Below are 13095 nucleotides of genomic sequence, written 5' to 3'. Positions count from 1 at the left end.
AGATTTGAGAGGTTATTAGTTACAGTAACTATCATTACCTTAGTTAGCATTTAAGAAGATTCAGTGAAAGCATTAAACCAACTAACTCCTGAAATTTTAAAGATAAAATTCTTTCCAAACTTAAAATTTAAATAGGCAAATTGAAGGACAGAATTGCCACTCATGAGACTAAAAAATCATGGTGTTAAACTCCACATGGAAGAAATCATTTCAAAAACTAGAACAAACATGCAAAGGGAAGGAATATGCAAAAGAAAACAAAAGTTATTGGGAAGATAAGTCCTAAAGACTCAATATACAAGCAACATGAACACTAGAACAACAACAACAAAAATGGAACGGGGGGTAAAGCAATGACCAGCAAATGTTTGTTATTTCCAGAGTTATTTATGCAGGTTTAAGAAAGGGCACATACCTAGGCATATCCTTGTAAAATTCAAAATGCCAAAGTTAAAGATAAATTTTGCATGCTTCTAGACCAAAAGAACAAGTTATCTACAGAAGAAGAAAAAAATCAACCCGCACTGGACTTCAGTGCAGCCGCAGAAGTCAGCGGAATGGAGGATTAATGTGGACAAATTGCTAAGCGGAAAAGACTAGGATGTATCATAGGCTAAGATATTATCTACTTGCTAGGCTGAAAGAAAGAAGTTTTCTGCAATGCAACGATTCTGATACCAACCTTCACATAACCTGAGGAAAAGGTTCCAGAAAGCACTCTGTCAAGAAGAGGGAGGAGGAAGAATGCGGATGAGAAGGAGGTGGAAAAAAAAAACTGATAGAGGAAGGAAACAGGAAATGAGTCGATGGTAGGCAAAGAACTTTGCAATATAGGTTGTTAATCTAACTGGATAATAATTGACTGGGAAGGTGTACTATGAACACTAAGGAACCTTGAAATATGAGACATACTGAAAAGGAAGCCTAATAATAGTCTGGGGCAAAAAGTAATGTTCGTCTCAGCAATATCCAGGAATTGGGAATTGGCAGGAAGCATATGTTAAAAAGCGGTAACACTAAGATCGTCTTCTCATGGAGGCTAAAGAGAGCACGGGGGGAAGGAAACTTAATGAAGTAATATCGTCTTGGGGAAGACTTCAATAGTAAGGACAATGATTAGGAATAGGAATGCTGAATGGGAAAGCACAATAAAAATTCCACATTAACATGAGGGAGAGAAGAGAATAAAGACTAACTGGATCAATCAGCAAAAATAAAGAGCAAATAACAAAATAAAATATGGAAGTAAACAAATAAAGAGGGTAAGGTAAAACAGGGGCTTCCCTGGTGGCTCAGTAGGTAAAGAATCTACCCAAAACGCGGAAGATGCAGATTCGATCCCTGGGTTAGGAGCATTCCCCCTGGAGGAGGGTACGGCGACTCACTCCAGTATTCTTGCCTGGAGAATCCCCACAGACAAAGGAGCCTGGTGGGCTACAGTCCACGGGGTCACAAAGAGTCGGACACTGAGCAACTAAAGCCTAAGGTAAAAGATGAGGATGGTCACCTGGGGAAAGGCAGAAAGAAAAGCTTAGTTATATGTTGCTTATGGGCTTCCCAGGTGGCTCCGTAATAAAAAAAAAAATACACCTGCCAAGCAGGAGACATGGGTTCAGTCCCTGAGGTGGGAAGATCCCCTGGAGAAGAAGAAAAGATCCTGTATTCTTGCTGGGGAAATCCCATGGACAGAGAAGCCTGATGGGCTGCAGTCCATGGGGTCGCAAATAGTGGGACACAACTTAGCGACTGAACAACAGCGACCCACTTTTAAACATCACTGTCTTAAGTACCAGATCTTGTTATATTTTTGTTTCAATCACCAAATGCAATTCATAAAACTCGTAAGAAGAATAGTCTGTTGTCTGCACCCATCTTTCTGCTGCTCTTCCTTCCCAACACTCCAAGATTCCTTCTTTTATCCTTTCATCTCTGGTTTAACCTGGTTTCCTTTAGCAATTCCTCTAGGGTAGGCCTGCTAGCGGCAAGGTTTTTCAGTCCTCCTTCGTTTGCAGAGGTCTTTTATTTCCACTTCAATTCTGAAGGATGGTTTCACCAGATACTGTACTCATAATTAACAGTCTCCTGCTACCAGTATTTTTAAAATGTTGTGCCACTTCCTTCTGGCCTCCAGGGTTTCAGACAAAAAACTCTGTTGTCTTTCAAACTGGTGTTTTCCTACAGATGATGTGTCTTTTCTCCTGGCTGTTTTCAGGGTATTTCTTTGTCATAGTTTTCAGAAGTTTGATTATATGTCCTGGTGTGGACTTCTTTAGATTTATCCTACTAGGGGTTTACTCATCTTCTTAAATTTGTAGGTTTATGTCTTTTATCAAATCAAAATTTTAGCCATTATTTCTTCAAACACTTTTGCAGCCCCTCTTTTACATCTTTCCTTCTAGGATTCTCATGATACAAATGTTGGATCTTTTATTACTCTTCCACACACCCTTGAGGTCTGCTCTTTTTTTTCCGGTCTATTTTCTGTTTCTCAGACTGTGCAGATTCTATTGATCTGTCCTCAAGTTCATTGATTCTATCCTCTGTCATTTCTACTTACTGTTGAGCTAAGGTAGTAAGAGTTCTACTGTGATTACTTTGCTTTTCAGTTCTATCATTTCCATTTGGTTCTTTTCTGTTAATTACTTCTTTGCTAAGATTTTTTTTTTCATTCATTTCAATAGAACCTATAATTACTTGTTGAATATTTTTATGATGACTCTTTCCAAATACCTGCCAGATAATTCCAATATCCGATTCATAGTGGTGTTGGTACCAGCTGATGGTCTTTTATCATTCAAGTTGTGATTTTCCTGGCTCTTGGTGACAGGTGATTTTGTTTACTTATATCCTTGACATTTGATTATTATGTTAGAAGGCTCTGGGTGCTATTTAAATCTCTTATTTCAGCAAGCAGCCACCTAGTTTAGATTTGGCACACAGATTCTTGTCTAGATTGGGGGCCCCTGGTTCTAAAGATGCGTAAACCTTTAGAGCCCTTCTGGTGTTATCTTGGTCTGCTTGGTTCACCTGGTGCATCTGGAGCTTCTGCTCATCTCTGCATGTATTGCTTAATGGGGCGGAAGGAGCTTCTGGAGGCCAGGCCACCTACACCTTTCGGGAACCAGGGGGTGGGACATGGGCATCTCAGGCCCATAGAAACAGTAAGGCTTCCACGTTGCCCGCTTGTGGTAGGATCCCTCGGTCAATGCCATCCTGCTTCTTGGCGTCTCTCGTTGGGAGAGGGGCCCTCTGGCCAGGCAGAGAAGAGAATGTCCCTTGGTCACTTTTTGTCGGTGAATTTCTGGATTTATCTATCTCACTTGCCTGTGCTGCTGGGTCCACGCGGCATTGTCCGTGGGTCGTCCGTCTGATCCAGGAGCCTACATCAGCTGTCTTCTGTCGCTAGACTGGTGGTCAGGAAGCATCAGCCTCGAGTCCTATCTCTCTGTTGGTTGAGTGGCGGTCAGATACTCATGTCACCATGTTGTTCCTCCTGTCCTGGGGCGCCCAACCTGCCCACCTGCTTCTTTCCTCCTTTCAGAGCTGCCCTTTGCACCTCTTCTGTTGTTTCCAGAATTTACTGTTGTCCTGGGAGTTGAGGAACAGAGAGAAGTGAGTCTACACCTTCTAGTCTAGACCCCAAGTCTGATCTCCTCCAAGAGCCTTTTATTAACTAAACCCAAGTGCCAATGGGGGAATAAAAGGGCGTGTCAGTGCAATACATCAAGACAGCCTTGGCAGTCCAGTGGCTAAGATTCTGAGCTTCCAATGCAGGAAGCGTGGGTTCGATCACTGGTCAGGGAACTAGGATCCCACATGCTATCTGGCCACAGCCAAAAAAATAAAAAGTCAACTTCCCAGAGCACAGAGCAGAATGAAGAAGGGTGAAGAGTGGGCTCAGATAGACAAGCAGAGAAGATCCAGTGAAACTACAATGTTTTGGAGAAGGTAAAATCAAAACATTTTAAATATGCAAAGAGTCTTTACCTATCCCATAAGTATAAGTGTTAGTCGCTCAGTCGTGTCTGACTCTTTGTGGCCCCATGGACTGTCGCCCACCAGGCTTCTCTGTCCATGGGATTCTCCAGGCAAGAATACTGGAGTGGGTTGCCATTTCCTCCTCCAGGGGATCTCCCACATTGAGAGCAGATTCTTTACCACCTGAGTCACTGGGGAAGCCCTACCCTATCCCATACTCTCTTTAAAAGAATATTATCTGAAGAAGGAAAGTAACTTCAGAAGGAAGGATAGAAATGCAAGAAATGAGACAGGAAATGAATAAAATAAGTTGGTGTAGTCAATTAAACATTTGTTAACCCAGAGACCTAACTCTGGGATTTTAGAAAGATAATACAAAGTCCTTAGATAAAACAAGGAATACAAAAAAAAAACATACAAGCGATGGTTGCCTGGGTCCGGTCTCATTCTGAGGCAGACAGCAGTCTCAGATAACTTTAGACACTGTTGGAAATTTTGAGGAAGATTCTCTGATGGTCCAGTGGTTAAGAATCCACCTTCCAATTCAGGACCTTCAATTCCTGGTTGGGGAACTAAGTAAGATTCCATATGCCTCGCAGCAGCTAAGCCCAAGAGATGCAATGAAAGATCCCGTGTACCTCAACAAAAACCTAATACAGCCAAATAAATAAGCTAGTTAAATAAAAACAATCCTTGTTCATTAAAAAAAGAAACCTTCTGAACATAATGGATGTTAAAAAAGTTAAGGCAACTACTAAAAGAACAGCTATTTAACATATAGTTTCAGTCACATGTGCAAGGGAAATGGGAATGATAGAAATTTTTATCAGTTTTAAAGAAAGCAGGTGAAAAGGAAAGGGAAGAGAAATAGCCAAAAGAGATGGCAAAGGTACAGAAAAGAACAAAATTCTGTAAAGCAATCATCCTTCAATTTAAAAATAAATAAAAATTTTTTAAAGCTTAAGAAATTATTAAAAAAAAAAAAAGTTTAAAGCTCCATCAAGCAGATGGTGGAGAAGGCAACAGCAACCCACTCCAGTACTCTTGCCTGGAGAATCCCAGGGACGGAGGATGCTGGTGGGCTGCAGGCCATGGCGTCGTTGAGTCGGACACGACTGAGCGACTTCACTTTCACTTTTCACTTTCATGCATTGGAGAAGGAGATGGCAACCCACTCCAGTGTTCTTGCCTGGAGAATCCCAGGGATGGGGGAGCCTGGTGGGCTGCCCTGGGGTCGCACAGAGTTGGACACACCTAAATCTACTTAGCAGCAGCAGCAGCAAGTAGATGGATGAGAAAATTAAAAAAAAAAAAAAGTGGTAAAGGTAAAACACCTGTTATTTGCTGTAGTGACTATTCTAATGTACAAATCATTCAATTCCACAAAATACAATGAACTGAAGGCGTATCATGTGTAGCCTGCTTTTTATTCAAATACCTTTAAAGAGTTAGGCAGCTTTGGTTTCTCATGAAAATTGATAATTAACCAGCTCTGTGGAAGATACTGATGGGAGTAGGGGTGGTTAAAACTCAATCCCTGGAAAAGCTATGCGCCGCCCACCCCGCCCCGTCCTCTTTCCCGGCCACCCTCCCACCCACCTTAAACCCTGGACCTTCCAACACAATCCACTCCTGCACTGGTTCTTCCTTCCTTTCAGGCCTCTGAGCCGAGCACTTGCTCTGCCTCAGGAAAACAAAACAAAACAAAACAAAATAAAAAAGGGGGTGAGGGAGGCAATAATTAGTTAGGAATCTCTTTTGCTAGAATTTTCCAAATCGATAAAACCACCTGTAGCAGTGGCTATGCCTAATCCATCTTTAAATCCTCAGGATTTAGCATAATAGTGCCCCCTAAGCTAGGAATGTAACAAGAGAGGGAAGCCTGGGAAGCTGGGAGGGAGGGTGAGCAGGAGAACCAATAATCATTTTCAGTGCACTCACTGCCTGCCTCTCAGTGAAGAGACGGAGCGTCCAAGCCACGGCGTTAACATCTGCGGGTCCGCATCTGATGGCGCCCACGGCGGCAGCTCCATCCTCTGGAATCCGGCCTGCCCTGGACCAGAGAGAAGCGCTGAGCCAGGGCGCACTGATCCGGCTTCGTCCTGAGTCTTGGCCATTCAGGTGGCTACGGCTTACAAATGACAGAAATCTATTTCTCATAGTTTTGGAGGCGGGGAACTCCAAGGTCAAGGCACCAGCAGATTCGATGCCTGATGAGAGCCTGCTCCCTGGTTCCCAGCCTTCCACTCTCTGCGTCCACGTGGCAGAGGACCAAGGAGCTCTCTGAGGTCTCTCTTATACAGGAGAGAGCTCCATCATCCTGACCTAAGCACCTTCCAAGGGCCCCTCCTCCAAACACCCTCGCACTGGGGGTTGGGATTTCACTGCAGGAATTTGGGGAGGAAACAGACATTCTGTCTAAAGTAGCCTGCACTGGTCCTCCCTCTGTCCACTAGGGCAGGGCGCATCAGGGTCACGGTGCGTGACAGTCACGCGACAGAATGCCATCACTGCTCTTTCCTCTCCCTCTCGTGCAGGGTGAGAAGGCGACATGGGGAACTGGCTTGTGCGTGTCCTCAGTCATCCCCACTCAGTCTCTGACTCAGGTGAACGTCCTTCTAGAGCCCAACCTGAGGATGCGCCCTCAGTGCTCAGCACACAAGCAGAGCGGCACAGTATTTTTATCAAATGAACGGGATAGTATGGTCCTAAATGAAGGAACAGTTGATAAGAACTGAAATCAAACTGAATCAAAGAACCTCAAAAGCCTGACAATTTCAAAATTGTAAAATGGTGTTAGAGAAGACTCTTGAGAGTCCCTTGGACTGCAAGGAGATCCAACCAGTCCATCCTAAAGGAGATCAGTCCTGGGTGTTCATTGGAAGGACTGATGCTGAAGCTGAAACTCCAATACTTTGGCCACCTCATGTGAAGAGTTGACTCATTGGAAAAGACCCTGATGCTGGGAGGGATTAGGGGCAGGAGGAGAAGGGGAAGACAGAGGATGAGATGGCTGGATGGCATCACCAACTTGATGGACGTGAGTTTGGGTAAACTTCGGAAGTTGGTGATGAACAGGGAGGCCTGGAGTGCTGCAGTTCATGGGGTGGCAAAGAGTTGGACACAACTGAGCAACTGAACTGAACTGAAGCTTTAGGAAAAAGAATTTTAAAAAACCTTCTGCGTAACAGTAAATATATGATAGGTACATTTAAAACATACAAATGTAATTTTCTAAGATAGCTCTATTGCCTTAGTGAATTCATTAAATTTTCTGGATATCATTTTTTAGCACATCTAGGTCTAAAAACTAAGATTCTTTGAACATCTCTGCCAAGTATGAGAAAACACATTAGGAATGGCTCCCAGGTCCACTTAAGGACACACCTGCGTGACAGAGGTAAGGCCACTTTGTTACAAAAATGACTGACACTTGGACAGCCAGTTGCACATCCATCATAAGAACTTATTCATCCTCCTTGAAGTGAACTGGAATTTTCCAGGCTGCAGAGGTTCAAGAATATCTTACTTGAGGTTCCAAATTCACCTAGCCAGCAGGTATGCTCACCTCTGTGCTGGGAGGTTTTTTTCCCCATCTTAGGCGCTATAGAGTGAAACAGGGAAGAGTAATGAGATAAATCATGTGATCTTAAAAAAAAAAATTGCTCAAAAGTGAACAAAAATAGAAAGAACCTGCAAATTTTATCTGTGTGCCTCCATCAATAATTTCTCTTTTAACCCTCACAACAACCCCATGAGGTATTATTATTATTATCATTTCATGGGTAAAAAGATGAGATTTGTCTCTCTTCATTTCCTAGGGCTGATATCACAAATTATTATAGACTGGGTAGTTTAAACCAACAGGAATTTCTCTCACAACTCAAGAGTATCAGCATTCACCATGTGTTGCTAAGGAATTGGTTTTATGGGCAGGAGAGAAAATAGCTTTTAGACTGAGAAATTATAAAATATATAGTGTAAGAAAAATAATTCTATTGGTAATGTACACATGCTGGATGTGAAGAAGCAAGAAGCAGAGAGCCTCAGTGGACATCAGTCACAACAGCCTAGTGAGACCCAATCTTTGCTAAGGCAGTGCCCGTGGCATTAGGGGAAAAAGAAATAGTCATACAGTTATGTCTGACTCTTTGCAACCCCGTGGACTGCAGCCCACTAGGTTCCTCTGTCCATGGGATTCTCCAGGCAAGAATACTGGAGTGGGTAGCTATTCCCTTCTCCAGGGGACTATCTTGACCCAGGGATTGAACCCAGGTCTCCTGCACTGGCAGGCAGACTCTTCACGACTGAGGCACCAGGGAAGCCCTTAGCACAGTGTAGGCAATCCATAAACATTTGCTGACTATAAATGAGTGAAGAGCTAGACACTCTATGTGTGTGTTCTTTTTGGAATGTTTCTTGGGTATTTATTATTCACTCACGGGATACAATTCTGTGGTAGGTACTATCATTATTCCCATTTTACAGAAGGAGAAACTGAAGCAAAGATAGGTTAAGATACTTCCCAAGGTCACACAACTAACGAGTAGTTACACTGGGATTCAAACCAGGACAGAGTCCATGCCTTTAACCACTGGCCAAGCTGCCACCTGGTAGATGAAAAATTTGAACCCTGGTCAGCTGAAAGTCCAAAGTCAAATGGCTAGTAGATGATGGGCCCAGAGGATACCCTACCTGCTTTCAGGGAAAAACTGAAAACAGCGCCCCACAGGAAAGCTGAGTGTCTTTTTCTGTGAGCAGTGTGATCACCAGCTTCCAGCAAGAGGTTGCAGAGCCACAGTCTCAGGGGACCTGCAGTTCTTTACCGTGTGTCTTTATGAGCTCGCTTCCTTCCCACTGCTGCAGTCGAAGACTGGATCCCAGGGTGGGGCTCATGGCATCTTCTGCCCTATCCCCACAGCCTCCCACAGTGCCTGGTACTGAAATGACAGACAAGAGTCTACTGAAAGGGGGAGGGGAAGACAATCTTTTTGTTTGTTTTTTGCTTTTTTGGCTGCACCATGCAGCAAATGGGTTCTTAGTTCCCTGACCAAGGATCGAACCTGTGCCCTGTGCAGTAAAAACAGAAAGTCTTAACCACTGGACTGCCAGGGAAGTCCCTTTTTCATTTTTGTTTTGTTTTGTCAAGGGGAGAACAATCTTATTAAACCCAGCTACCATTTACGACAACAGATCGAAGTCACAGCTCGATGTATCTGTAAGTCTATGAATCCCTAATCAATCTTAGAACTGTAAATTCACCTCCTCCAAACTCACCATTTGATCTCATCACATTTATTATCCTCATGGAACAGGTAACTACAGCCGGAAAGTTGAGTAGTAATTATCTAATGTATAAGTCCTCTGTGCATAGCATGAGTATTCAGTCAAATAAACAAACATGATCATTGTGAATATTTACAAGGCAGCAGGGCTACCCACTCCAGTATTCTGGCCTGGAGAATTCCATGGACTGTATAAGTCCATGGGGTTGCAAAGAGTCAGACTGAGAAAGACTGACTTTCACTTTCACCATTTGCAAAGTTCCAGCTAGTGGACTGCACCAGCAACCCAAATGCCGCAAGTGGGCACAGAAAGCACAAGTTGGACATGGACCAGGTCCAGGTAAACCTTGCCTTGTGAAGGATGGCAGTGGACAGGTCTGGATAGGCAGGGAGTTATGAATTTCCTGAAATCTCATGCAGAATTTTGTGTGTTTACACACTGTGCCTTTTTCTGGGGAAATGATTGGTGGCATTTAATACAACCTCAAAGAGCTAGTTGAGTGAAACAACAAAACCACAACTATAGCTTCAATGTCTTTGCTTACTGATGGTAATACCATGTTTCCCTTCCAGGCACCAAATGAGAAAGAACTACAAGGACCCCTTGGTATAAACAGAAGTGCTTCAGGGCCCCTCATGGATGAAGAAGGAGAGAGAAAGGAGATGAATCTGGGAAACATAATAACCTGATAGATGTGAGGCTGTGTACAAAATGTGGTGCTAAGGTGCTAATTGCTTCTATTTCCCTAATTAGTTATTTTCTTAAGAGCTGAACAAAATTGAGTCTTTTCAAGTACATTTTTTGAGAAAAGTGGGTTTGAATTAGATGAAGGAGCCGATCTGGCCATATGCCTACCTACTGCTTTTCAAGACCATTCCGCCACCCTCTACCTAACGTACTGAGGGGTGGGCGGGTGCGGGGGAAACTGGTGGAAACATTACTCAACTCTGTTAACTTATTTTTTCAGCGGAAATATATTACATAAACCGTCTCCAGTTCCTCCCTCTCCCCCTATCAAGCAGTAAGCAGAATCCAGGTCCTAGAATATTATAAAGAATAGATGGAGGACTTCCTTGGTGGTCCAGAGGTTAAGAATCTGCCTGCCAAGCAGGGGACTCGGGTTCAATCCCTGGTCCGGAAATCCCACATGACACAGAGCAACTAAACTCTTGGATCTCAACTATTGAGCCCGTGCTCTGGAGCCCGGGAGCCACAGCTGCTGAAGCTGCGGGCCCTAGAGACGCCAGGACAATGAGAAGCGCGTGCGCACTGCAATGAAGAGTAGCCCCCACTCGCCGCCACTAGAGAAAGCCCACGCACAGCAAAGAAGACCCCGTACAGCCACAAATAAATTAATTAATAATAATAAAACAGTTAAAAATGTATATATGTGTATAACTGAGTCACTTTACAACAGAGGTTGGTACACCGTTGTAAATCAACTACACTTCAATTTTTAAAAAGAAAGAAAAAAAAGGGGGGAGATGTAATGATAAGTGTTAATCAATTATTGTGCAGGGGAGAGAGAGAGAAATAGTAACTGAAAAAAAAAAAAAGAGTAGATGGACTAAGATCAGTATTCTCTTTAAAAATGGCCCTGGGGCTTGAAGGGGAAAGGTTCATAAAGAACCAGCAGGAGAAAGTGGGAAGTCTGAACGTTTCCCAGGAAGTACTTCTCCTTACTGAACTTCTCTAGCTATTATATCTAAGTTTGGCTACTGGTCATATAAATAAATAAAGGCAAATAATGTCACTCCACTCTCTTGAGAAAACTCCAAATTCTGTGTAATTACAGGCCAGGCGACAGATAACACCAGGTTAGGGGCTAGAGACTGTGTTTGCTTTTTTTGTTATCATCTGTCACAATTTGCTGGGAAGGTAAGAAAACACTGCTGTTTATCTGGGTTCATGGCAATCTCTGACTCCGACTTTCAGAAACTTCAAGGTTTGACTGTGACCAGTTGGCAGCGTCTAATAAATTGCTTTGTAAATGAAGCAGACAACGATGACTGATTATGTTTGACAATACAGCATTCGTAAAAAGAGAAAAAGATTTTCTTCCCCTAAGTTGAATTTTAGGTTTATGTGTGTGTGCCTTTTTCCCCTCTCAAAAAAAAACAATAAAAATTAGGTCAGTTTACATATATAAGCTAGTCCATAAAATCTGGGATGCAGAGATAAAAATTTTTTGTATGCATGGAATACAAAATGTCACGTACATTTGCTTGTGTTCAGACTTTAAGGACATGCTATGTAAGGTGTTAGAATGACAATGAAATGTGAACCAGTTGGAATTCTGAAAGCCTGGCATCCAAGCGACAACTTAGGTGTGGGTCGGACCAGTAAAAACAGACTAAGGGGATCATTTAAGCCTCTCAGCTTCTGTGTTCCCTTCAACTATCTGAACGAATGAAGCCAGGAGAATCTCTGTGCCTGTGTTATCATGAGTTAGTTGATGATATGAATGCCTGCATTGTAGGAGAGATGGCTCTCTTCAAACCAAGATATATTACTTGACTCTTGAGCAGAGTCACAAATATTTACATGCAAAGAAATAAACAAGGAACACCCAAATCAAACCAGGCCCACTCCCTGCTGTTTTATTTTAGATCTTTCAGCACAGAGAGCACTTCTTGACTCTGAAGACTCGGGTGTGAACCAGGAAAGCCCTCACGCAGGGTAAGGATGGACGTAGGAACGACAATCAAGGTGACCAGAGGACTCGGATACTTAAATGAGAGTTTCACATTAAGCTTTACAAAGTTCATATAACTGTACAACTGCTGATGTTCTATCAGATAAAAAGAAGAAATAGGGACTTCCCTGGTGGTCCAGTGGTTAAGAATCTGCCTTGTAATGCAAGGGACACCGGTTCAATCCCTAGTCCAGGAAGATCCCTCATGCTGCTGAGCAACGAAGCCCGTGTGCCACAACTAATGAGCCTGAGCCCTAGAGCCCTTGAATCACAACTACAGAGCCCATGAGCCACAACTGCTGAAACCCACACACTCTAGAGCCCCAGCTCTGCAACACAAGAGGCCACCATAATGAGGAGCCCACAGATGGCAATGAAGAGTAGCCCTTGCTCGCCACAACTAAAGAAGGCCAGCATGCAGCAATGAGGACCCAGCACAGCCAAAAAATAAACAAATCTTTAAAAAAAAAAAAAAAAGGACGCAACTAAGCCCAGAGGCAGTGAAATATTCTTTTAAAAAAAAAAAAAACACTGAAAAAAAAATTTTTAAGTCATATATTAGATGTAAAGACCCAAATTCCGTCCCATGTTTTAAAATAGTGTCTAAGTGGTTTGCGTCTGGCATGGTTCTTACCTTAGGCACTTTCTCTAGCAACCTAATCCAGTGAGAAACATTCTGTGAAAAATAATTTACTATCCAGAAAGTTTTCCTGTTTCCAAGATAAGAAAGCCTGTTCTGCCGTCCTGGGCGGGCAAGGGCTGTTTAAGTTACTAGATAACAAAGTTGTTATTGATTCTATTATTTTTACTCTTCCTGATTCCCTGCAGTCCAAAGGGAGTTTGTCAGACTAAGAATGATTTTTATAAAAAGGAGTAGTTGTTATTGTTGTAACTGGCCTCATTGTGACAGATGGGATCTCAGTGTTTTCTCACCGCTCTTTACTCAGGAGCCAGAAGAACAGAAAGCAAACAACCAAGAAACCAACACACTCACGGTAATCTGGACTTCTCAGAGCTGAGCCAGACCACTTGGAAATCAAACACCAGCCTCCTCCTGAATGCCCCTTTTAGCCTGTGGTTATTGACCAGCCTAACATTCCCTTATCACATGTGCATGTGGGCAGAATTAAATGGAA

The sequence above is a fragment of the Ovis canadensis genome, chromosome 10, assembly GCF_042477335.2.
Source record: "Ovis canadensis isolate MfBH-ARS-UI-01 breed Bighorn chromosome 10, ARS-UI_OviCan_v2, whole genome shotgun sequence".
In the NCBI taxonomy this organism is placed as follows: Eukaryota; Metazoa; Chordata; class Mammalia; order Artiodactyla; family Bovidae; genus Ovis; species Ovis canadensis.
Note: the sequence above shows the minus strand (reverse complement) of the source record.